Source organism: Notamacropus eugenii, chromosome 3 (assembly GCF_028372415.1).
Source record: "Notamacropus eugenii isolate mMacEug1 chromosome 3, mMacEug1.pri_v2, whole genome shotgun sequence".
NCBI lineage: Eukaryota > Metazoa > Chordata > Mammalia > Diprotodontia > Macropodidae > Notamacropus > Notamacropus eugenii.
The window spans coordinates 455,678,930-455,702,672 of NC_092874.1; the positions used below are offsets into that span (position 1 = coordinate 455,678,930).

At 37.3% G+C, this 23,743-nt stretch overlaps 1 non-coding gene across 1 annotated transcript; it reads left to right on the forward strand.

The window, feature by feature from the left end:
* Nucleotides 1-10,359: 10,359 nt before the first annotated feature.
* TRNAD-GUC (transfer RNA aspartic acid (anticodon GUC)) lies at nucleotides 10,360-10,431 on the forward strand. The gene has a single exon. It is a non-coding gene; the product is annotated as a tRNA-Asp (tRNA).
* The last annotated feature ends 13,312 nt before the right edge of the window (nucleotides 10,432-23,743 follow it).

Consider the following 23,743-nt stretch of genomic DNA (forward strand, 5'->3'; position numbering starts at 1 on the left):
CCTGAGTTCAAATCTCACCTCAAACACTTGACACTCACTAGCTGTGTGACCTTGGGCAAGTCACTTAACCCCAATTGCTTCATCCTGGGTCATCTCCAGTCATCCTGATGGATATCTGGTCACTGGATTCAGATGACTCTGGAGGAGAAGTGAGGCTGGTGACCTGCACAGCACTCCCTCACTCAAAACAAAGTCAAGTGCAAGTCACGTTATTATTTCTCTGATGGCATGGTCTTCTTCTTTGGCAAAGAAGGACAAACACACCAAATTCCATGATCTATATAGATCAGTACTTATCCCTTCTCTCTTGAGTTTCTGATACTTAAGACCACTCCTTGTTTTAGTATATATTCTATCCTGGCCTCCAGGGACAGCACACTTTCTGCTAAAATTGAAGTCATGCACATTAAAATTGAAGTCATGCACACATTAAGACATCACCAATCACACCACTGATTTTCTTTGAAAATGAAGGTCGAACAATGATAAGCATCATTCAGAAATCTCTTCCATTTAAGCTCTTCTTCATTTGTGTTTTTCACTCAATTCAGACCCTTTTGGTGTAATCTATTGGCTTCCATTTATGCTTTTTTTAAACAAGTAGTTCAGTACCTGTCCCATAGTCTTCCTTTCTATCTTAACTCCTGTTCTTATAGAATAGGGCTTAAATATTCTCCTGGACATCTCTTTAAAGACATTTGCTTTTCTATTTCATCAACATCCTCAACTCTTATTCCCCACAAGTGCCCTCTACCTGAGTCACCCACTGTATGATCACATCATAGATTTGACTATCACCTCCATGACATTAAATCAATAAACAAGGATTTCTTAAATGCTATGTTAGAAGAAAGGGAAATAGAGGGAATGATGAGTAGCCAGATTTCAGAAAAACCTTGAAAGATTTGTATGAACTGATGCTGAGTGATGTGAGCAGAAACAGGAGAACTTTGTACGTAGTAACAGCAACACTGCACGAAGACCAGTTTGGATAGACTTAGCTCTTCTCAGCAACATAATGATCCAAGACAATTCCAGAAGACTCATGATGGAAAATGATAACCATATCCAGAGATAGAACTGTGAAGTCTGAATGCAGTTTGAAGCAAACTATCTTTTCTTTTTTCTTTCTTTCTTGTATTTTTTCCATTTTATTTTAATTCTTCTTTCACAATATGACTAATGTGGAAATATGGTTGATATGATTTTATATCAGATTGCTTGCTATCTTATGGAGGAAGGAGGGGGCAAAAAATTTGGAAGTCAATATCTTATAAAAGTGAATGTTGAAGACTATCTTTACATGTAATTACATAAAATACCATTAAGTAGAAAAAGAAGAAAAAAAAGTACTATGCTAGGTGCTGGAGGTAGAAAGACACAAAACGAACCAGTCCCTTCCCTCAAGGAGCTTACATCATGTCATGTATTATTATATGATATGACATGACATTATATTACATTATATGTTGTTCTGTAACATGTGTCTATCTATTTATATAGAGATACATACATACATATATAGATAGACAAGCAGGCAGACAGACATATAGATGATAGACAGATAGATAGACAGACAAGGTAATTACAGAGGAAATTGTCATCTCTGATCATGATCCCCTCCATCTTTCCCTCTCCTTCAGTCTTCCTAAATAGTTTTCTTCTTCCCCATAACCTCTAGACCTCCTCCTTCTCCTTGTCCTTGCATTCCAAAGTCCTTGATGCAATTTCACTTTCCTGCCTTTATAATCTTCACCATAGAGTTAATGGGTTCAGTTAAATGCTGTCCTCTCTCTCTGAATACCTTTCCTCTGTGTCTTATTGCTATTTAAGTCATGCCAATATGCAACTTTATTTTATCCACTCCACCCACCATCTGCCTTCATTACACTAACCCCTGTACTTCCAAACACAACCTGAGAATTCTAGGCCAATGAAATGACATGAATAAAGATGTGGAGGCATCAATTCACAAGGGGCATTGACAAGTAGGGACATGAATGATGGCAGGGATTGGATCTTAACTACATTTTATATCTGTATTAATATATAGCACTATATTATGTATATCACAAGAATTTAATAGATGTCTGTTGAATTAAATTAAAGAAATTGATTCGACTTGATCAGATTCACGTTGGGAAAGAATAGAAAACAAGGTTAGAAAGGTAGGCATAGATTATGATTATTGAAGACCTTGGAAGCCAGCCAGATGGAGGAATTTAGACTTAATGTGCTTAAAAAAATAATAATAGGGAGCCATTGAAGGCTTTTGAACAAAGAAGTGGCACCATGAGAATGGATTTTAAGGAACATTAATTGAGACTAGAGAACATGGACTCGAGTAACAGAAGACAGTTCGGATTTTGTAGTATCCAAGCATAACATGACAAATGTCTAGATCAGAGTGGGAGAAGGCAAATAGAGATACAAGAAAGAAAGTTTTAAGGAGAGTCTATTCTTGTTCTTTAGTATCTTAAGTATAATTCTTTCCTAAAAGGTTCAGGTTCAAATATTTATGAGACAGAGTTACTATTCATTTTAGAGGCTTGTCAAGTGTAAAAAGAGGAGGAAAAATCTGTTTGTCGAGGGAATTTACTGTATACTTAAAGTTTATTTTTAAAATAAATAGGACTTGATAGATAGAGCAATAAACAACAGGTCCCATCAGTAATCTGCCAAAAGGCAGGAACTGGCAGCATCTGTAACCTGCCAAGAGGTAGGAATAAGAATGAACAGCCGTTGTCATCAGCAAGCAACAGGAAGTCTAAACAACGATGTGAATACTTGGGGTTCCACCATTTTAAGAATCATTTTTGTCTTAAATAAATCCCCAGTTGATTTAGAATATTGCAAAGAAAGAAATTCTTTAGTGAACTTTGGGGTATCCTGTGTGTTGCATTGAATTCTTATGTTTTACCTCGGTAATCTTTGGGTTATGATTGAGGCTCTAGACTCACAATAACTGGGTTCAATCTTGAGGTTTTCTCAATATGATTCAATAACCATTGCTTTTACCCCCTCCAGACATCTCCTTGGGAACATCAAACATAATCTGACCCATTCCTTACTGTCCTTTTGAGGTATTCATTTCCCTTACAAGCATCAGGCTATAAACACAGAACAGATTTGATTTAACCCAACAAATAATACAAAATGGACTTATTCTAGCCCCCAAATAATTAGAAGACATTTCCCCCCACTTTACTGTCTTTATTGAGTCTCATTACCCTCTCCAGAAATCTCAAGCCCAATTCCCCAAATCCATACATAATAATTTTGCTTGTTCCTGAAAGACTTTCAGTTCTATCTCTTCTCTGTTGCTTAATCTAGGGCTCTAAAGCTCCTGTTGCTCAATGGTCATGGTGGGGCTGCTGTTAGTGCAGCTGCTGCCTCTGATGTTCTAGTCAATTTCTTCCCCACTGCTTTCTCATTTTTTCTTATTTTGTATTTGTATTTGACCAAATCAACCAAGATATCTTTGCTTCCTTCCAAGTCAATTTATCCTCTTGATCATTTGACTGCCTCTCCTTAATTTCCTCCTTATGATCACTAAACTGAAAGAATCTGTTGGTGCTTATTCTCTCTCTCAAAATACACACATACATAGATATCTGTATATATATATATATATGTGTGTGTGTGTGTGTGTGTGTGTGTGTGTGTGTGTGTGTGTGTACCTAACTATCTATATCCATTCCCATTAACTGGAGAAAAATAGTAGAGAATATATCTGCCACTATTAGTGTTGTTCTAGGTAGAGGAGCTGTCTTATCTGAAGTAGTCAGGCACCCAGAGAAAGGGGAGGCAGTATGTACCAGATGCCACCACAATCATAACCACTATCTCCCCTCAACTCCTAATGAGCCTTGGGAATTTTAGTGTTCCTCAAACCATCAGGTTTATTCTCAAATCAGCCCCTGCAGCCATCATTTAGTATGAGAAATCACTGTAGATGTGGGTCTCACCAGTAATGAGTGCATAAGAGCCTGTGAGGGGTAGCATGTCCTGGACTACTCATCCTGCTTCAATCAAACTCTCATAGCTGTCATCTGGAGGAGCAACTCCTGTGGAGAAAGGGTCAGGCATCTCTACTAGCTGCCAGGCACACAGTGTAGACAATCCAACCTTGTTGGAAAAGTAATGCACCGTGAGGAAGAGACACCATGTTAAGCAGTTCATGACCACCACCACCTTGATCTCCATCTCTCTTTGGACCCTGATGGAGGTAACCTAGATCCCTGTATCCACGACCCTCAGAAATCATAATATTTCCAGTCCATTACTCAAAATATAATATATATTATATATGTATATAAATATATAATAAATGTTATATATTTATATATATATTTCCCCAGGGGAAATGACATTAAAGAGGAGTCATTAACATCTGAGTGCTATTGCACTTTAAGGAATACGGGACCTTTCTGTCTGATTTGCAGCTGAAACTTTTTATATGTGTTGTTTTCCCCTTTAGAATGTGAGCTCCTGGAGAAAAGGAACAGACTTGCTTTTCTATTTGTATCCCTCATGCTTTGCAAACAGTAAGTGCTTAATGAATATTTATTGTCGTTCACCACATCTATGTTTACTTGGTTTGGCTTAGTATTGGGAAGGATAATAGGATCTCAGATTTAGACTTTAAGGAGACTTGTGGGCCATCGAGTCCAATCTCCTCATTTTACAGTTTAGTAAATTGAGGCAGAGATGAGTTAAGTGAGTCATTCATTGTTCATACAGCTTCTAAGTGTCTCAAGTGGGATCTAAACTCAGGTCTTTTCCATTTCTGGTACAGTGCTCTACACTATGCTATCTCTTAAGGAAGTTAGTTAAATAAATATTACAAAATAATATTTGAAAATAGAAAAATGAACCAAGGATCTTGGTCCAGAGGATCTAGCTGGACTAATCCTGCAAGTACTGATAGAAGAGACTGACCTCAGATGGCGCTGTTAGGAGACATAAAAGCTGTCATTTCAGAATCTTGTCCTGGAGAGGACCCTGGATCATGCTCAATGTGGGGAACTGGGATTAGATTTAGGACTTAGTTAGCTTAATGACCAACTAGCCATCATAGTGTGTGGATTTCTTTTGCATTCATTTCAGCTTCTTTTACTCTGGCATATTTCATCTGAATTTGTATATTTTATTTGGGGCTAGAAGTAATCATTAGGAAAAAATATGATTATGGTCTATAGGGTGAGAAAATTTGGAGGCATAAAGAGAAGAAGGCTAGTCCAGGACACCCTAAAATAGTGGTGGCTACAAGAAGACGGCAGGTACTCAGAGATCAAGCACGGAGAAAATGCCCATAGCTGAAAGCTCTGATCCTGGAAACACTGACAGATACTTTCTTGTAAGAATGAATGCTTATATTAGATTTTTCTTTATTATGTAAACATCTTATAAACTAAAGCACCCAATAAGTCATCCAATAACCCACACAAGTCAAGAGGCTTTTTACCCTGAATGGGGGATTTAGTAATGGAAAAGTTTCTATGATTGAGAGCTAAAGACAGTTCCTCTGGACTAATCCTAGGAGAATACTTTGATATTTCACCTGGGAAGGTGGCCTCCATTCACTGAGGTGTAAGGTGAGGAGAAAATTTAATTCTTCTTAGTTATGCTCACGCGTGCACACACACACACACACACACACACACACACACACATACACATCACCTCCATATATATTCCCACTCATCTTTAGCCAATTGTCCTTAATCCACTTTATTATATATACCAAAAGCTTTTCTCATCTCAAATTCTGATACAGTATGACCAAAAAGAAAATACTTTGAGATTTTATGAAATGTAACATGTAGTCATTAAACTTTAAAGACTAATTAATTAGAAGATGTGGTAAGTGGCCAAAAAGAAAAGGGAAGAACGTGCCTAAGAAAACAGATTTCTTCTTTTAATTTTCACAGATAATATATGACATATACTATGAAATAACAACTAAGATAGTTCACATTTAGAGACAAAGGTAGAGTTTTTAGGATATAGCATGTGATGGGTACCCCCTCATCTGACCAACTTAACTTCAATATATCTGAATTTTCTAACCTTATAAACTATTACTGAGACTGGATTTAAGTGAAATATTCATCTGCCCAGAAACAAGCAAAGTGCTGTCACCTACATAATAGACGCTTAGTAATTATTGATTTAATTGGATCAACATCCTTAGATGATCTGATTTGAGGGGCACAGAAAGCTCACTTGCAAATATTGAAACACACATCCCTGCTTTTAGCAAAGAGGCAGGGAAATATTCATGGAGAGTGCTCTATACATTGTAAGGTTCAGTCATTGTCTTGAGTGTATTTTTTGCTTAACTGTCTTCCTTTGCTACAGAGTTCAATCCAGAGGGGCCAAGGGAGTATTCCAGAAATGGCAGTGATATAAAAACCAAAGGCATCCATACCATTTTTTGAAGCCTTCTGTTCCTAGCTTCTCTTCTATTGGACTATTATAATAGCCCAAACTGGGACATTAGTCATTTATTCCTGCCAAGATACTGTAAGACCCATGCTAAAATGTAATTGAGTTATCTCAGAAAAACAACATATCAAAATGTATTCTAGGAAAGTGGCTGCTGGTGATAGTTATTATATGAGGTACTTAGGGATCTAGCAAGGCCTTAAGGAAATGGAAAACACAATAGGTAAATATTGATGGGGAAAAGAATCTAAAAGAATGAAAAGCAGAAAGACAAAAAAACAAATTAGCAGTAACCAAATTGAAAAAGGAGAATTTGTAGCAAATGAAGAAGAAATAGAGAATATTACAAAGCATTTTGCTCAACTGTATGCCAACAAAACTATCAAAATAAATGAAATAAAGGAATCTTTAAAAATATCCAAATTAACAGAATAAGAAGTAGAAAATTTAAACAACAAAATTCCAGAGTAAGAAACTGAACAAATCATCACTTAACTCTAAAGAAAAAAATGTCCATCACTGTATCAATTTGCAACTGGTAGTGGTGAAAGTGTTCAGTTATTTTATTCATGCCCAACTCTTCATGACCCCATTTGGAGTTTTCTTGGCAGAGGTAGATACTGGAGTGGTTAGTGATTTCCTTGTCTAGCTCACTTTATACATGAAGAACTGAGGCAAACAGGGTTAAGTGACTCGCTCAGGGTCAAACAGCTAATAAGTATCTGAGGCTGTATTTGAATACATTTTGGACTCTAAGGTCAACTCTCCATCCACTGCAACACCTAGCTGCCTGAACTTACACATAAATCATGTCAAACATTCAGAGAAAATTTAATTGTGATGTTATGTAAACCATCCACAAAAACAGACAAAGTAGGGATCCAACAACATTTCTTCAATAATACAGATATGGTCTGTATATATAAACTTGTTAAAATTGAATTAAACAAAAAAAAAAATAACTACAGAGCAATATCCCTAATGAATGTTGTTGCAAAAATGTTAAATAAAACATTTGCAAAAAAACCCCACCAAACCCAAACAACCCAATATATGACAAAGATTATACAGCATGAACAGATTGGATGGAATGCAGGAAAGGTTTAGCATTGCAAATAGTATCACATGCTGATTTAATATTAGAAAAAAGCTAAAAAACACAATATTAATAACAAAATGAGCAAAACTCATATGACTATATCAATAGAGTCAGGAAAAATCTTTGATAAAATACAACATCCATTTCTCTTGAAACATCATAAAAGAAGAATTATCTTTTCCTTAAAAGATAAATAGTATACATCTAATTTGAAGAGCCATCACCTTATATATAATGGAGATAAACTAGAAAACCTTGCAATAGAATCATGGATGAAACAAACATGTCCATTGTCTTTGACAGAGTTCAAGAAATGCTTACTATAGCAATAAGACAAAAAGAAATTGAGATAATAGGAATAAATTAAGGGAAAATAGATTTATTACCTTTTTTCAGATGATAATATGATGGTGCACTTGAATTAACCTAAAGAGTCAACTAAGGGGTGGAGCCAAGATGGTGGACTGAAAGCTGGGACTCAGCTGAGATCTTTCACAAACTCCTTCAGATATCTCTAAAAAGTGAATCTGAATATATTTTAGAGTGACAGAATGCACTTGGAGACAGAGTGTGGCAGATTTCCAGCCCAGGACAGCCTAGAAGTTCCACAGGAAGAATCTGTTACATGGGGTTGGGTGAGCCCAGAGTGCTTAGGCTGTACCAGCACAGACTCAACCATAGCCATAGTGGAGCAAGAACAGCCCAGGGCAGGACTGAATCAGAAGTAACAGTGTGAATTCCCAAGCCTCTCAGTGCAGGATGGGAGTCCAGAGGAATTGAGTGAGGGAGAAGCTGAGGGCCCACAATAGCAGCTGCAGTCACTCTGGGGGCAATCAGTCCACAGACAAAATGTTTGAAAGTCACCTAGTTGAACAATGAAGCAATATCACTACTAAACATATATGTACCAAATGTATAGCATCAAAATTCTTAGAGGAGAAGTTAAGGGAGTTACAAGAAGAAAACTATATTCATGGGGGACCTCAACCTCCCTCTCTCTGAACTTGATAAATCTAACCACAAAATAACAAGAAGGAAGTTAAGGAGGTGAATAGAACCCTGGAAAAAGTGGATATGATAGATCTTTGGAGAAAATTAAAAAGAAATATACCTTTTTCTCAGTGGTACGTGGTACATACACAAAATTTGACTACGTACTAGGGCATAAAAATCTCATAATCCAGTGCAGAAAGGCAGAGATAGTCAATGTGTCCTGTTCAGATCATAATGCAATAAAAATTATATTTACTAAAGGGACATGGAAAGATAGAGCAAAACTAATTGGAAACTAAATAATCTAATCCTAAAGAATGTGGAGGTTAAACAACAAATCATAGAAACAATCATTCACTTCATTCAAGAGAATGACAAATAATGAGTCAACCTACCCAAACTTATGCAATGCTGGGAAAGCAGGTTTTAGGGGATGTTTTATATCATTGAATGCCTACATGAATAAAATAGGGAAAAAATAGATCAATGAATTGGGCATGTAACTGAAAAAGCTAACAAAAGAACAACTTGAAAATCCCAAATTAAATAGCAAATTAGAAATACTGAAAACCAAAGCAGAGATTAATTAAAAAAAAAAACTAAAATTAAGAAAACTATCAAACTAATAAATAAAACTAAGAGCTGGTTTCAATGAAAAAAAACCAATAAAATTGATAAAACTTTGGTCAATTTGATTTAAAAAAAGAAAGAAGAAAACCAAATTACCAATATCAAAATGAAAAGGGTGTACTCACCTCCAATGAAGAGGAAATTAATACAATAATTAGGAATTACTTTGCCTAACTGTATGCCTATAAATTTGACAATCTTAGTGAAATGGATAAATATTTATAAAAATATAAACTCTCCAGATTAACAGAAGAGGAAGCAAAATACTTAAATAACCCTATCAGAAAAAAAAAATTGACAAAGTCATCAATGAACTTGCTAGGAAAAAATCTCCAGAGTCAGATGGATTTACAAATAAATTCTATCAAACATTTCAAGAGCAGTTAATTCTAATAATGTATAGACTATTTGGGAAAATTAGTGAAAAAGGAATTCTACCAAATTCTTTTTATGATACAAATATGGTCATACCTGTTTAGAAAGAAAGTTATAGACCAATTACCTAATGAATATAGATGCAAAAATTTTAAATAAGATATTAGCAAAAATATTGCAGCAAATTATCAAGAGAATGACACACTTTGATCAGGTAGAATTTATACAAGGAATGCAGGGCTGGTTCAAAATTAGGAAAACTATCAGCATAATTGATCACATCAACAACAAAATTAACAGAAACCATATGATTACCTCAATAGATGCAGAAAAAGCTTTTGACAAAATACAACACCCATTCCTCTTGAAATCATTGAAGAGCATAGGAATAAATGGAGTCTTCCTTTAAAAAAGTAGTATCTATCTAAAACTATGAACATGCATTATGCATAATGGGGATGAGCTAGATGCATTTCCAATAAAATATGGAGTGAAATAAGGATGCCCATTATCACCACTTATTCAGTATCATACTAGACATGTTAGCTTTAGCAATAAGGGATGAAAAAAAAATTGAAGGAATTAGAATAGGTAAAGAAGAAACTAAGTTTTCACTCTTTGAGGATGGTGTGATGATATACTTAGAGAATCCTACAGAATCAAGCAAAAACTACTTGAAATAGTAAACAAGTTTGGCAAAGTTGCAGAATACAAAATAAATCCACATGAATCATCTGTATTTCTATATATTACTAACAAAACTCAACAGCAAGAGATAGAAAGAGAAATTCCATTTAAAGATACTGTAGTTGTCCTCGTTAGTATAGTGGTGAGTATCCCCGCCTGTCACGCGGGAGACCAGGGTTCGATTCCCCGACGGGGAGACGTTACAGTTTGGGGGGGCGGAGCCAAGATGGCGGAGTAGAAAGACGCACATACACATAGCTCCAAACCCACAACCCACAGAACAGCTAGATGGGATCAACTCACGGTGAGTTCTGCACCCAGAGGCCACGGAATATTGGAGCGAGGGAGATGTCTGTTCCAGAGAGACCTGCAAACCTCTCGCAGGGGGTCCTTCGCGCTGCGGACTGGGCGCCGGGACTGGGAGCTGAGTGCAGCCCTGCAGCGGCCGCAACACCGTGAGGAAAAGATCCGAGTGGGCTACGGAGATGGGATCTCCAGCGGCGGCACAAGCCCCCCCACCCACAGGTGATGAGGGTCGGTGAGAGAGTCTCTTTGGCAGGTCGAGAGGGGAGTGGGGTGCCCCCATGGCTCGGGCCCCCCCCCCCTGGGAAATAGAAGCTGAGAGGCAGCTGCAGACAGGGGCTCCCCAAGCGGGTGGGAGCCTGGATCCATTGTGGAAGGTCTGTGCATAAACCCCCTGAGGGAACTGAGCCTGAGAGGCGGCCCTGCCCCAACCTGACCATCTGAACTTAATTCTCACACTGAATAGCAGCCCTGGCCCCACCAAAAGCCCTAAGGTGGGAAGCAGCATTTGAATCTCAGTCCCCAAACGCTGGCTGGGAGGATCAGGAGGTGAGGTGGGTGTGAGGAGAATATTCAGAGGTTAAGCCACTGGCTGGGGAGAATGCCCAGAAAAGGGAAAAGAAATAAAACTATTGAAGGGTACTTTCTCGGAGAAAAGACATTTCCTCCCTTCCTTTCTGATGAGGAAGAACAATGCTTACCATCAGGCAAAGACACAGAAATCAAGGATTCTGTGCCCCAGCCCACCCAATGGGCTCAGGCCATGGAAGAGCTCAAAAAGAATTTTGAAAATCAAGTTAGAGAGGTGGAGGAAAAACTGGGAAGAGAAATGAGAGGGATGAAAGAGAAGCATGAAAAGCAGATCAGCCCCCTGCTAAAGGAGAACCAAAAAAATGTTGAAGAAATTAACACCTTGAAAACTAGCCTAACTCAATTGGCAAAAGAGGTCCAAAAGGCCAGTGAGGAGAAGAATGCTTTCAAAAGCAGAATTAGCCAAATGGAAAAGGAGATTCAAAAGCTCACTGAAGAAAATAGATCTTTCAAAACTGGAATGGTACAGATGGATGCTAAGGACTTTATGAGAAAGACAGATATCACAGAACATAGCGTGCAGATTCGAAAAATGGAAGATAATGTGAAATATCTTATTGGAAAAACAACTGACCTGGAAAATAGAATCAGGAGAGACAATGTAAAAATTCTGGGACTACCTGAAAACCATGATCAAAAGAAGAGCCTAGACATCATCTTCCATGAAATTATCAAGGAAAAGTGCCCTGAGATTCTAGAACCAGAGGGCAAAATAAATATTCAAGGAATCCACAGAACACCGCATGAAAGAGATCCAAGAAGAGAAACTCCTAGGAACATCGTGGCCAAATTCCAGAATTCCCAGGTGAAGGAGAAAATATTGCAAGCAGCTAGAAAGAAACAATTCAAGTATTGTGGAAATACAATCAGGATAACACAAGATCTAGCAGCTTCTACATTAAGGGATCGAAGGGCATGGAATAGGATATTCCAGAAGTCAAAGGAACTAGGACTAAAACCAAGAATCACCTACCCAGCAAAACTGAGTATAATACTTCAGGGGAAAAATTGGTCTTTCAATGAAATAGAGGACTTTCAACCATTCTTGATGAAAAGACCAGAGCTGAAAAGAAAATTTGACTTTCAAACACAAGAATGAAGAGAACCATGAAAAGGTGACCAGCAAAGAGAAGCCATAAGGGACTTACTAAAGTTGAACTGTTTACATTCCTACATGGAAAGACAATATTTGTAACTCTTGAAACATTTCAGTATCTGGGTACTGGGTGGGAGTACACACACACACATGCACACATGCACACATCCATAGAGACAGAGTGCACAGAGTGAACTGAAGAGGATGGGATCATATCTTAAAAAAAAAATGAAATCAAGCAGTGAGAGAGAAATATTGGGAGGAGAAAGGGAGAAGTTGAATGGGGCAAATTATCTCTCATAAAAGAGGCAAGCAAAAGACTTATTAGTGGAGGGATAAAGAGGGGAGGCAAGAGAAAAACATGAGGTCTACTCTCATCACATTCCATGAAAGGAAAGAATAAAATGCACACTCATTTTGATAGGAAAACCTATCTCATAATACAGGAGAGTGGGGGACAGGGGCACAAGCAGGGTGGGGGGGAGGATGGAGGGGAGGGCATGGGGAGGAGAATGCAATCCGAGGTCGACACTCATGGGGAGGGAAAGGATCATAAGAGAATAGAAGTAATGGGGGACAGGATAGGATGGAGGGAAATATAGTTAGTCCTATACAACACAACTAGTATGGAAATCATTTGCAGAACTACACAGATTTGGCCTTTATTGAATTGCTTGTCTTCCAAGGGGAAGGGGTGGAGAGGGAGGGAGGTAAAGAAGTTGGAACTCAAAGTGTTAGGATCAAATGTAATGTTCTTACCACTGGGAAATAAGAAATACAGGTTAAGGGGTTAAGAAAGCTATCTGGCCCTACAGGACAAAAGAGAAGACGGAGACAAGGGCAGGGAGGGAGGATAGAGGAGAGAGCAGATAGGTCACAGGGGCAACTAGAATGCTTGGGTTTGGGGGGGGAGGGGATAAAAGGGGAGAAAATAAAAAAATAAAGCCAAAAAAAAAATTACAGTAGACACTATAAAAGATTTTGGAGTTTAGCTGCCAAAACAAACCCAGGGACTCCATGAACACAATTATGAAAGACTTCACACAAATAAAGTCAGATCTAAATAAATAATTGGAAAAAAACATCAGTTGTTCATAGGTAGGCCAACCTAATATAATAAAATTGATAATTCTACCTAAATTAATTTACTTATTAAGTGCCATACTAATCAAACTACCAAAAATGTTTCCTAGAGCTAGAAAAAAATATCAGAATTCACCTGGAAGAACAAAAGGTCCAGAATATCAAGGGAACTAATGAAAAAAAAAATACTAGGCAAGATGGCCTAGCCATACCAGACCACAAATTGTATTATAAAGCAGCAATCATCAAAACCTCTTGGTACTGGCTATGAAATAGAGGCGTAGATCACTGGAATAGGTGAGGCACATAAGACACAGTTATCAATGATTATAGCAGTCTACTGTTTGATAAACTCAAGAACCCCAGATTCTGAGATAAGAACTCAATGTTTGACAAAAACTACTGGAAAAACTGGAAAATAGTATCACAGAAATTGGGCAGAGACCAATGACTGACACCATATACCAGAGTAAAATCCAAATGCCTACACTATCTAGGTGTAAGGCTGATACTATAAACAAAATTAGGGGAGAAAAGGATAGTTTATTTGTCAGATTTATAGAGAATGTAGAAATTTATAACCAAACAAGAAGTAGAGAATATTCTGAAATACAAAATGTTTAATTTTGATTACATTAAATTGAAAAGTTTTGTACAAACAAGCTAGTGCAACCAAGATTAGGAGGGAAGCAAGAAAACTGGGAAAGAATCTTTACAACTAGTATCTGTGAAAAAAGGCCTCATTTCTAAAATATATGGAGAACTGAGTCAAATTTACAAAACTACAATTCATTTCCCAATTGGTAAATGTTCAAAGGATATGAACAGGCAGTTTTCAGAGGAAGAAATTAAAGCTATCTATAGTCAAATAAAATTTTCTAAATCACTATGAATTAGAGAGAGGCAAATCAAAACAACTCTGAGTTACCGCATTACACCTATCAGATTGGCTAACCAAACAAAACAGGAAAATGAAACATGTTGGAGAAGATGTGGGAAAGTTGGAACACTAGTTCATTGTTGGTGAAGCTGTGAGCTTATCCAGTTATTCTGGAGAGCAATTTGGAACTATACCCAAAGGGTATAAAAATGTGCATACCCTTTGACCCAGCAATACCACTTCTAGGGCTATGTCTTAAGGAGATCATAAAAATGGAAAAAGGACCAACATGTACAAAAATATTTATAGCAGCTCTTTTTTGTGGTGGCCAAGAACTGGAAATTGAGGGGATGCCCATCAATTGGGAAATGACTGAACAAATTGTGGCATATGAATGTAATGGAATACTATTGTGCTACAAGACATGATGATCAGGAGGATTCAGAAAAGCCTGGAAGGATTTATATGGACTGATGCTGAGTGAAGTGACAGAACCTGGAGAACATTATACACAGTAAGAGCCACAGCGTGTGAGGACTGTATTGATAAACTTAGCCCTTTGCAGCAATGTGAAGCCTTATAACATTTTCAAAGGACTCATGATGCAAAATGTCATTCACATGCAGAGAAACAAAGATAGAATCAGAATGCAGAATCTAGTAGACTATTTTTTTTTGTTATATTTTGTTTTGTTTGGGTTTTTTTCATGGTTTCTCCCATTTGTTTTAATTCTTCTATCCAACATGACTAATGCAAAAATGGGTTTAATAAGAATGTATGTGTAGAACCCATATCAGATTGCATGACATTTCAGAAAGGGAAGGTGGAGGGAGGGGGAAAATTTAAATCTTATAGAAGTGATTGTTGAAAACTAAAAGCAAATCAATTAGTTATATAAAAAAGAGTCAACTAAAATCAGTTAAAATGTTCTGCACACATTCAGGTTATAAAATAAATCCACAAATATCAGCCTTCTATATAATACCAATTAACCCAGAAGGAAAATATAGAATAAAAAATTCCATTAAAATTACTACAGAAAGTATAAAATACATAGGAGTCCACCTACCAAGATACATACAAGAACTATATGAGTACAACTACAAACCACTATTTATAGAAATAAAAACAAAACTAAATTAACTAGAAAATATTAATCATGTTTAGGAGAAGTTAGCATAATAAAAATTTCAATGCTACTTAAATTTATTTATTCAATGCCATATCACTCAAACTACCAAAGGATTACTTTTTTCATCTAGAGACAGAAAAGATCAAGAATCTCAGGCAAATAATTAAAAGAAGAGAGAATGAAGAGGGTTTAGCAGTGTCAGCTCTCAAACTATACTCTACAAACTAGTCATTCTCAAAAAATTATGCTGATTAAAAAATAGATCAATGAGTGCAACAGATTATGCAACATACAGAAGTAAATATATCTAGTCCCTTGGCATTTTATAAATACAACCATCCAAGCTTCTCGAATAGGAACTTATTGTTTGACAAAGACAACCACATAGAAGAAATTTGCTTTAGAATGCTTCATATTGTATAGCAAAATAATCTCTAAATAGATATTCTTATCATAAATTTTAGAAACAGAAAAACGTTACCTATCAAACCAGGGTATAGGAGAAAAGTTCATGACCAAACAAAGGATGGAGAGAATCAGAGAAGATAAAATGGATAATTTTAATTACACAACATTTTAAGGTTTCTTTTTGCATAAATAAATCCAATAAAATTAAGATTAAAAGAGAAACAAATAGCTGGGAGAAATTCTTTGCCACCAGTTTCTCTGAAAATGAGATTACTTCCAAGATTTATTAGAAACTGATTCAAATATATACGAATAAGAGTTGCTTCTCAATTGATAATTAGCCCAAAAATATAGACAGGAGATCCTCAGAGAAGGAACTCAAGCTATCTATAGTCATAAGAAAAAAAAATATTCTAAATCACTAATAATTAAAGAAATGTAAATGAAAGTAATTCTGAGATTCTAACTCCTATGCATTAGATTTCTAAAGATGACCACAAACAGAAAGTGAGAAATGTTGGAGGAGCTGTTGGGAAAGCCATTTTGATTAACTGTTGATAGATGAGTAAAAGTTTCTGGAAAGCAGTTTGGAACTGTACTCAGAAAGTTATTAAACAGTGAAATCCCTTTGACCCAGCTATACCACTGCTAGATCTATACGCAAGACCAATCAAAGAAGTAGGAAAGGGTCCTAAAAGTACAAAAATATTTATAGCAGCAACTTTTGTGGTAGAAACAAAAAACAAGTAATAACTAAACAATAGAGAAATACTGATTTAGCTGTAGCTTATCAATGGTGCCATAAAACAAACGAAATAGATGGTTTAATAAAAGACAGGAAAGATTTATATAAACCGATGCATAGTGCAGTGCACAAAAAAAGGATTTATTTATACTCCAGATATTGATAGCATGAAAATGAACAATTTTGAAGACTTATAAACTGATCAAGCATAAAATGAGTAAAAACAGACCACCTTATACGATAACAATACTGTAAAGGCAAAATAGATGTGAAAGCTATATTAAAGGAAAATTCTATTTTAACATTTCATTATTACAAGTGTTTTGAGGTTACTCTGTTAAAGACTAGTGATTTCCTCTGTGCAGGGGCTCCCAGTGTGGATATTCTCTCCACCAAAACAGTTTACAACTCATCTGTAACTCATGTAATCCTGTACACAAGCCTGTGGTTCAAAAATAAATGTCCCACAGTAGTGCAGCAAGCAGGATTCAGAGGTGGAATATGACCCCAAGTCATCCTGACTGTAGGTCTAGAACTCCATTAACTACACCAGGCTTCCCCTTACATTTGGGTACATCAGAGGTCAAATATTTCCCCATAAGCTGGATGACAGTCATGAGCCCACAATTCCAGTATTCAGAAAGAGACTGTGTTATTTAAAGAAAAATAAATACTCATTGCTCAAGGAGATATGAAATTGACACTAAACATCACTGAATTCATTACTGTAGACACAGAGCATGCTATTCTCATGACAGCAATCCTGTACAAAGGTCAGTTAGCAAATGCTTTTTTTCAGCATGAACAACTTTCCTGCTCTAGGGTAAGCAAGGGCACATCAGCGATCCGCTTATAAAAAGCAGCCGCTATGTGCCATCTATAATGCAGACCTACATATCTGACCTAAAAAGGCCATCGTTTGGATTTCTCAAATAGAAAATTCATATCAAAAACTTTACTGGCAAGAGAAGAGGTTTCTGTTTAGTCAGAAGTGGGCCAGCAGGCTGATATCTTGACAGCAAGCCGTAGTAGATAGCACGGGGCATAGGAAGAAATGTGGATTTTTTGTTTCCTTCCTCTTTTGACATGGAACAGATGAAATCCTCTTCTTATATACACTTCTCCCTTGCATGGCAGGTTTGTCCTGGTGTGCTGTAAATAAGATGAGCAACTGATTTCCAACTGTACAATTAGATTGGCATTATCTCCACATGTTCTGAGTACTAATGGGTAAGCATGTTCCTTACTGAGAACGATATTCACTGAAGAGATCACCTGCAAATGCCCACCGAGAATTTATCAATTCCATTTGGGGAAAGGAAAATGATAAATTGGATCAAAAGTAGATTATTGTTCTTTGGTACTTGGAATCACCCTAATAAAAAAAAATCAAAGGATACCTGTATTAAACTTAACAGGTTGATGTGGGCATGTGTGTATGCATGCATGTATGTGTATGTGCATATTTTAAATGACAAAGCATTGGCAAGGAGAAAAAGGTGGTTTGGTGTAGACACTGGTTTTTTGTGTCAAACTCAAATAAAAACAGATATCTGCTTTAAAAAAAAAATCTTATCAATGTGCAGTGGGCAGAAATAGCCATGGAAACACTTTGAATGCATTATATTCCAAAGGAGGAGTGTGGTACAGTGAAAAGGACACTGGGAGGAGGCAGCTAGATGTCTTAGTAGATAAAGCACTGGACTTGGAGTCAGGAAGATCTGAATTCAAATTCCACTCTTACTACTTACTAACTAATATGGAAAGCACATACAGTAACCTCTTTTAATCTCAGTCTTATGTGTAAAACGAAGACGATGATTTTCCATTTCTGATGGAATTGTTGAGAAAATCAAGTGACATGTCATGTAAAGTGCTTTGCAAAATCTGAAGCTCTGTCTAAATACTGTTATTGTATTTAACATGATCAGGTCTAGAGTCTGGTGTTTTGGGTTAAAATCTTGCCTCTGACTCTTACTGTACATACTTGGACATATCATTTCACACTATCCTGGTACTGAGGTCTTCATTTGTAAGATGAGGATAATGGATCAGATGGCTTCTAAGATCCCTCCCATTGCTTGATCTATGATCCTAAGTATGTACAAAGAGCAAGAGGCAGGAATAGAAAGGCACATGTACAATCTTGTTTCCAATATAGCCTGAATGACAACAAATCTCATGAAGTAATTCTCTCAAGACAGATGGCAAGAGCTTGATTTGCTGCTCAGTTTCAATTCACTGCTGTCTTTTCTAAGCAGCTTGGTTACATGATCAGCTAAAGAGGAAGGTCCAATACAATCTCCCTAATTTTCACAGTACTAGAAGGAAAACTGGTAGCTTAATGTTATGGTTTATACTCCTGCTGCATTTTATGAAATCTGCCCTAGATTTTTCCATCCAAGTATCTCATAACTGGTAAGAAAAAAATTAGATGATATCCTCAAAAATGAACACCAGAATAATTTGTAATTTCCTGTGCTGTCCTCACCACATAGCGGTCCACACTGTCTCATTTTGGAAGTGTTGGAAAGCTTGTTTTACATTCCCAGATCTCTCAGCTCATCTTGTTTTGAGAATGCCATCTGCTTTATCATACAGTGCCACCAGAAGAATGGAGACTGTCAAGACTTCATTAGATTGGTTCAAACTTGCCCTGGCCTTATTGTTCTCTTTTTTATTTAAGGTAACGTTTAAACCCTTGCCCAAAAAGGTATACTCCTCATTGTGTTTCCCCCAATAAATGTAATTTTCCAATAATCTTATCAAAGTGCCCTCATGAAAACCCACCATTGATATCATAAAACCTAATGTAACGAGAAATCGCTGATTTCCTGAAATGCAGAACATTAGTCATTGCATTTTCAACCACTAGGTGGCATTCCTAACTCCTTACCTGATCCAATTTACCATAATCTGGGATCTGGCACTTTGAAGTCCCAGGTTCATCCTGGTGATTGTGCATTCCAACATTCTAGGAGACATGCTGATGAAATGACAAGCTTTTTTTGGTTTTCAGAGAGTATGTGATTTATCTTCTCGCCTCATTCCTCTTTGGGTTATTTGCTCATATTTTAGCCCGCAGGACATGTTTAGCTTAGATTTATCCAACCACAATCATTTGCAAGTCCTTACTCACCAGAAATCTTTCCTTCTCTCAGAGTCATCTCTGTTTAAATGAACCAAAGACATACAACATTGGTGGCTAGGTGACACAAGGGATAGAGCATCAGACTTAGAGTCAAAAAGACCTGAGTTCAAATCTCAACTCAGATACTTACCAGCTGTATGACTTTGGGCAAATCATTTAACCCCTGCCTCACCCAATTTTTTCTATAAAATGGGAATAATATAGCTGCCTCCCAAGGAGGTTAAATGAGATATTTATAAAGTGCTTAGCGCAGTGCCTGGCACATAATAGGTGCTATAAAAATCCTGTCTAGTTATCATCATCATCATCATCATCATCATCATCACATACTCCAAGACAACAGGCAGATACACTTAAAAACTATGTAAACCTGGTAAAACACTCAAATATTTTACTGTTTGTACTTAGGACAGAATTAATAAAATTTTGTACTAAAATGTGTTCCATGAAGTCATTTACCAATGCTATTACTTAGACCCAGATGACATTTATATAGTATTGCCACATGCTCTGAACCCTACAATTCCAAGATAAAAAAGTTCACTTTTTAGTCCTTGCCTGCTTGCTCCTCCTGCAAATTCACCTAAAAATTTATGGAACTCTTGCATGGTTCTCAATTTATTTCAGATTAATGATATCTAGTAGGACCGTAGGACCAGTAAGATGAAGGACCTCTGGATCTGGGGGTCAAATCCTTCTCAAAGCACAGAGTATGAACCTAGGAAAGGCATGTGCCTGCATCTAATGGTCTTTTCATTTGGAATCCCATGGCTGCTGCCCTTTAGCTTCTTCCTTCCCCAGCTAGGTGATTGCTTATAGAAGAGGGGAGATGGATTCAAAGTCACCTGCCACCATTCTGCTGTCTCTGACCTTGAGTCTGTCAGCGCTCAACTGTGTCACATAGGCAGGCAATTAGCATTTATTAAGCACCACAGCACACACCCACACACACACCCACACCCACACACACCCATACACCCCTCCCCCCCCCCCCCCCCCCCACACACACACACGTTGTGATATTTATTGGCTTTGTCCTGTCAGGGAGCTTACTCATGACTTCCTGACTGAGGCAAACGGAGCTTTACATAAAAAGTAACAACTTTCCCGATCTATTCTTTTCCTGTATTTTCCTGACTTCCTGTATACATACTTGGTTCCTGACCCCCTTATAGACTATTAGCAGCATGAGAAAGGACAAAATATTAAAGGCTCCTAGCCCAAACTCCTTACTTTCCAGAGGAGGTAACTGAAAATCAGAGAAATGAACTGATTGCTGTAACATCAATGCCTAGAGACATAGACACTTAAAAGTGTCTGGCCATTGACTGATCATGAGTCCCTTATTTCTACTTACTTGCTAGGATACTGACTTACCAATCCACCCCAGCAAACATTTATGAAGCGCCAGACACTGTGCTAAATGCTAGGGGTTACAATTAATAAAAAGAAAGAAAGCCCTTGCCCACAGTGAACTTCAAATCTACAGAGGGAAATAGGGCCTAAAAGGAATCAGAAAGGGGAGGAGAAAGGGCACCAAGGGTCACTGAGTGAAGGGACTTCTTGTTCTATAGAGCTGAAACCTGGTAGGGCAGCAGATGGAAAGTAGAATCCTATCTGAGCTCTCTTCACACAGACATACTTCCCTCTCTCTTCTCTCTTACTTCACACTGACCCCAGATCACATTCTTTCTTCATCCTTTATATCCATTTTCATCTTCCTTCTACTTGTCAATTTTCAGAAAAGCTTAAAGAGGAATTTTGCCATTTACCCTTTTCAGGTAGTGGCAAGTAATGGGGCTTTCCATCCAGTGAACAGCACTGCCAATATTTTTAACAAAACATGGCCCTTTGCAGTGTGAAGGTTAAAGTGTGGATATCCAATTAAGGCAGTAAATATGGCCTAATTCACATTAGACTGACTTGCTTAAGAAAGAAGAAGGAAAAAAAAAACAATCTACAGCAAAAAAGATTCGATTTTCTTCAGTATCTGGGGTGCTGGGTCGACTTAGCGCCCAGGGCTCATTTACTAGGAGCTTTATTGCCGATGAGTGCCTTTAGTTTCCTTTTCAGTAACCTCCAGGCTCTGCCAATTCAGCTATCAGGCAGATGATGCAGCCTGAAACTTTTAATGGACCCTTGGGGTCAGCTGGGGGATCAATTTCCCAGTTTTGTTTCTTGATTGAATGGAGGGTTCCCTCTAGCTCTGGATCCTGTGATTCTAACAGACTTCAGTTGGAACAGCTAATGAGAACTCCAAAGCATGATGGACATGTTCAGTGACATACCCAAGTCCATTCTCAGGATGACCTTTGCAGGGCTACTGACATAGACTAGACTGCATGTTATCATTAAGGAAAAAACATTGATGGAAGGGACTTTGAAACACAGAAAATAAAACCAAATAACATGGTTAATGATTTTTAATCATAGTGTCAAATAAAGCTAAGGTAAATCACTCTATTTCTACCCATTATAAGAATTCAAGGCTGATTTCTGTTCTACGAAGGATCTAATTTTTCTTTCTCTCTCCTTTCCTTTCCAATTCACAGAATCCTCTTTCCCCTCTCATTCTCTCACTCTCCAGATTTCCTTTCTCAAAAACTTGATAACTATTACTTCTAACCAACCTCCCTAGTTTATTTATAGATTGTATGAAAGAAGCCCCCATATTTTTTGTTGGATTTTGAAGTTACCTTGGGAAAGAAATGGGCCCTCTGCCTGAAATCCTTGAGAAAAGATCAATCTTGGACAACTTTCTCTTTCTTACACTCAATAAATAAAACCTTAATGGGGTCAGTTCTTTCGGTGTCTAAAGTAGGGCCAAAAACAAGAATTTTCTACTAACTGAGTCCCAGAAATAGTTATAGAACACAGAAAATATGAATAACTCAAGGACTGAGAGGAAATGTGTTAAAGTGAGGAAAATTCTAGATTTGGATCCCCTGGGTTTGAACTCTGTCTCTCTCCCACTCATTCTCAGCTCACATCCTCACACTCCATGGTTTTCTACCTCCCTCCTCATGTCTTGCCTCTGCATGGGTACCTTTTTAGTGATTCATTTTCTTTCCTAAAACATAAGGAACTTGAGAGTAGGCACTGATTTTATGAATTGTTTAAATCTTCAGCACTTAATATAGAGACTGGTACATAGCAAGGACTTAATAAATGCTTATTGATTAGACAGAAGAAAATGGGGAGAGATTTGGTTCTTCTCTGGCTTCAGAGGACAGAGTTACACTGGAAAACTGAGTTGAATTTGTCTTAATTGCTAAGGAAACTGCACTTTTAATTACTTAGAAATTTACTCATGTAGCTGCTGAACAACTGAATCTTGCTGTCATATACTCACTGATTTTATTCCCCTCTCCTCAGTATCCTTGAGGATGAGGAGCATTGTGTTTTTAACTTTGTACCACTTGCACCCAACATAGTGCCTGGCACAGATTGGGCATCCAAGAAATGGTTGTTCAATTGAACAGAATAGTGAAATTAAATATAGTAATAGTAAATGTAATCAGTCAGTCAATCAACAAATATTTATTAAATGCATACTCTGTGCGAGGGATACAAATATCAAAGTGAGATAATACCTGCCCTTAAGAGGCTTGCATTCCATGAGTGTGAACCTATTAGATAACAATATATAGGCAAATGTTTCGTGCTATAGTGACCAAACAGCTCCATTTGTAAACAGAAAGATAGGATCAAATCCTCCCTTTTGATAGCAGAATAACTCCTAAACTCTCTGAGATTTAAGCAACTCCCTAAGATTCTGAGTACAGGCTGGCTGGAATATGCCTTAGTGGGGGAGGTAAGCAAGACACATTCCTGAAGAATCCAAGTGTAATAACTGTTCTAAGTCATCGAAACTCAGGAAGCACAGCTAAAGAATAAAAGGGTGTAATCAATGTTAGAGGAGAGAGTGACCATAACAAGGAGGCCTTTGGACAGCTCCCAAATTTTTAACATTCTTTTCCTTTTGAAATTACTTTGCATTTAGTCACCCATGTATATGTTCAATGCAAGATCCTTGAGGTCAAAGAATGTTTTACTTTGCCTTTATATTCCCTGTGCTTACCACTAGACATAACACATAGTAGGTACTTTATAAATACTT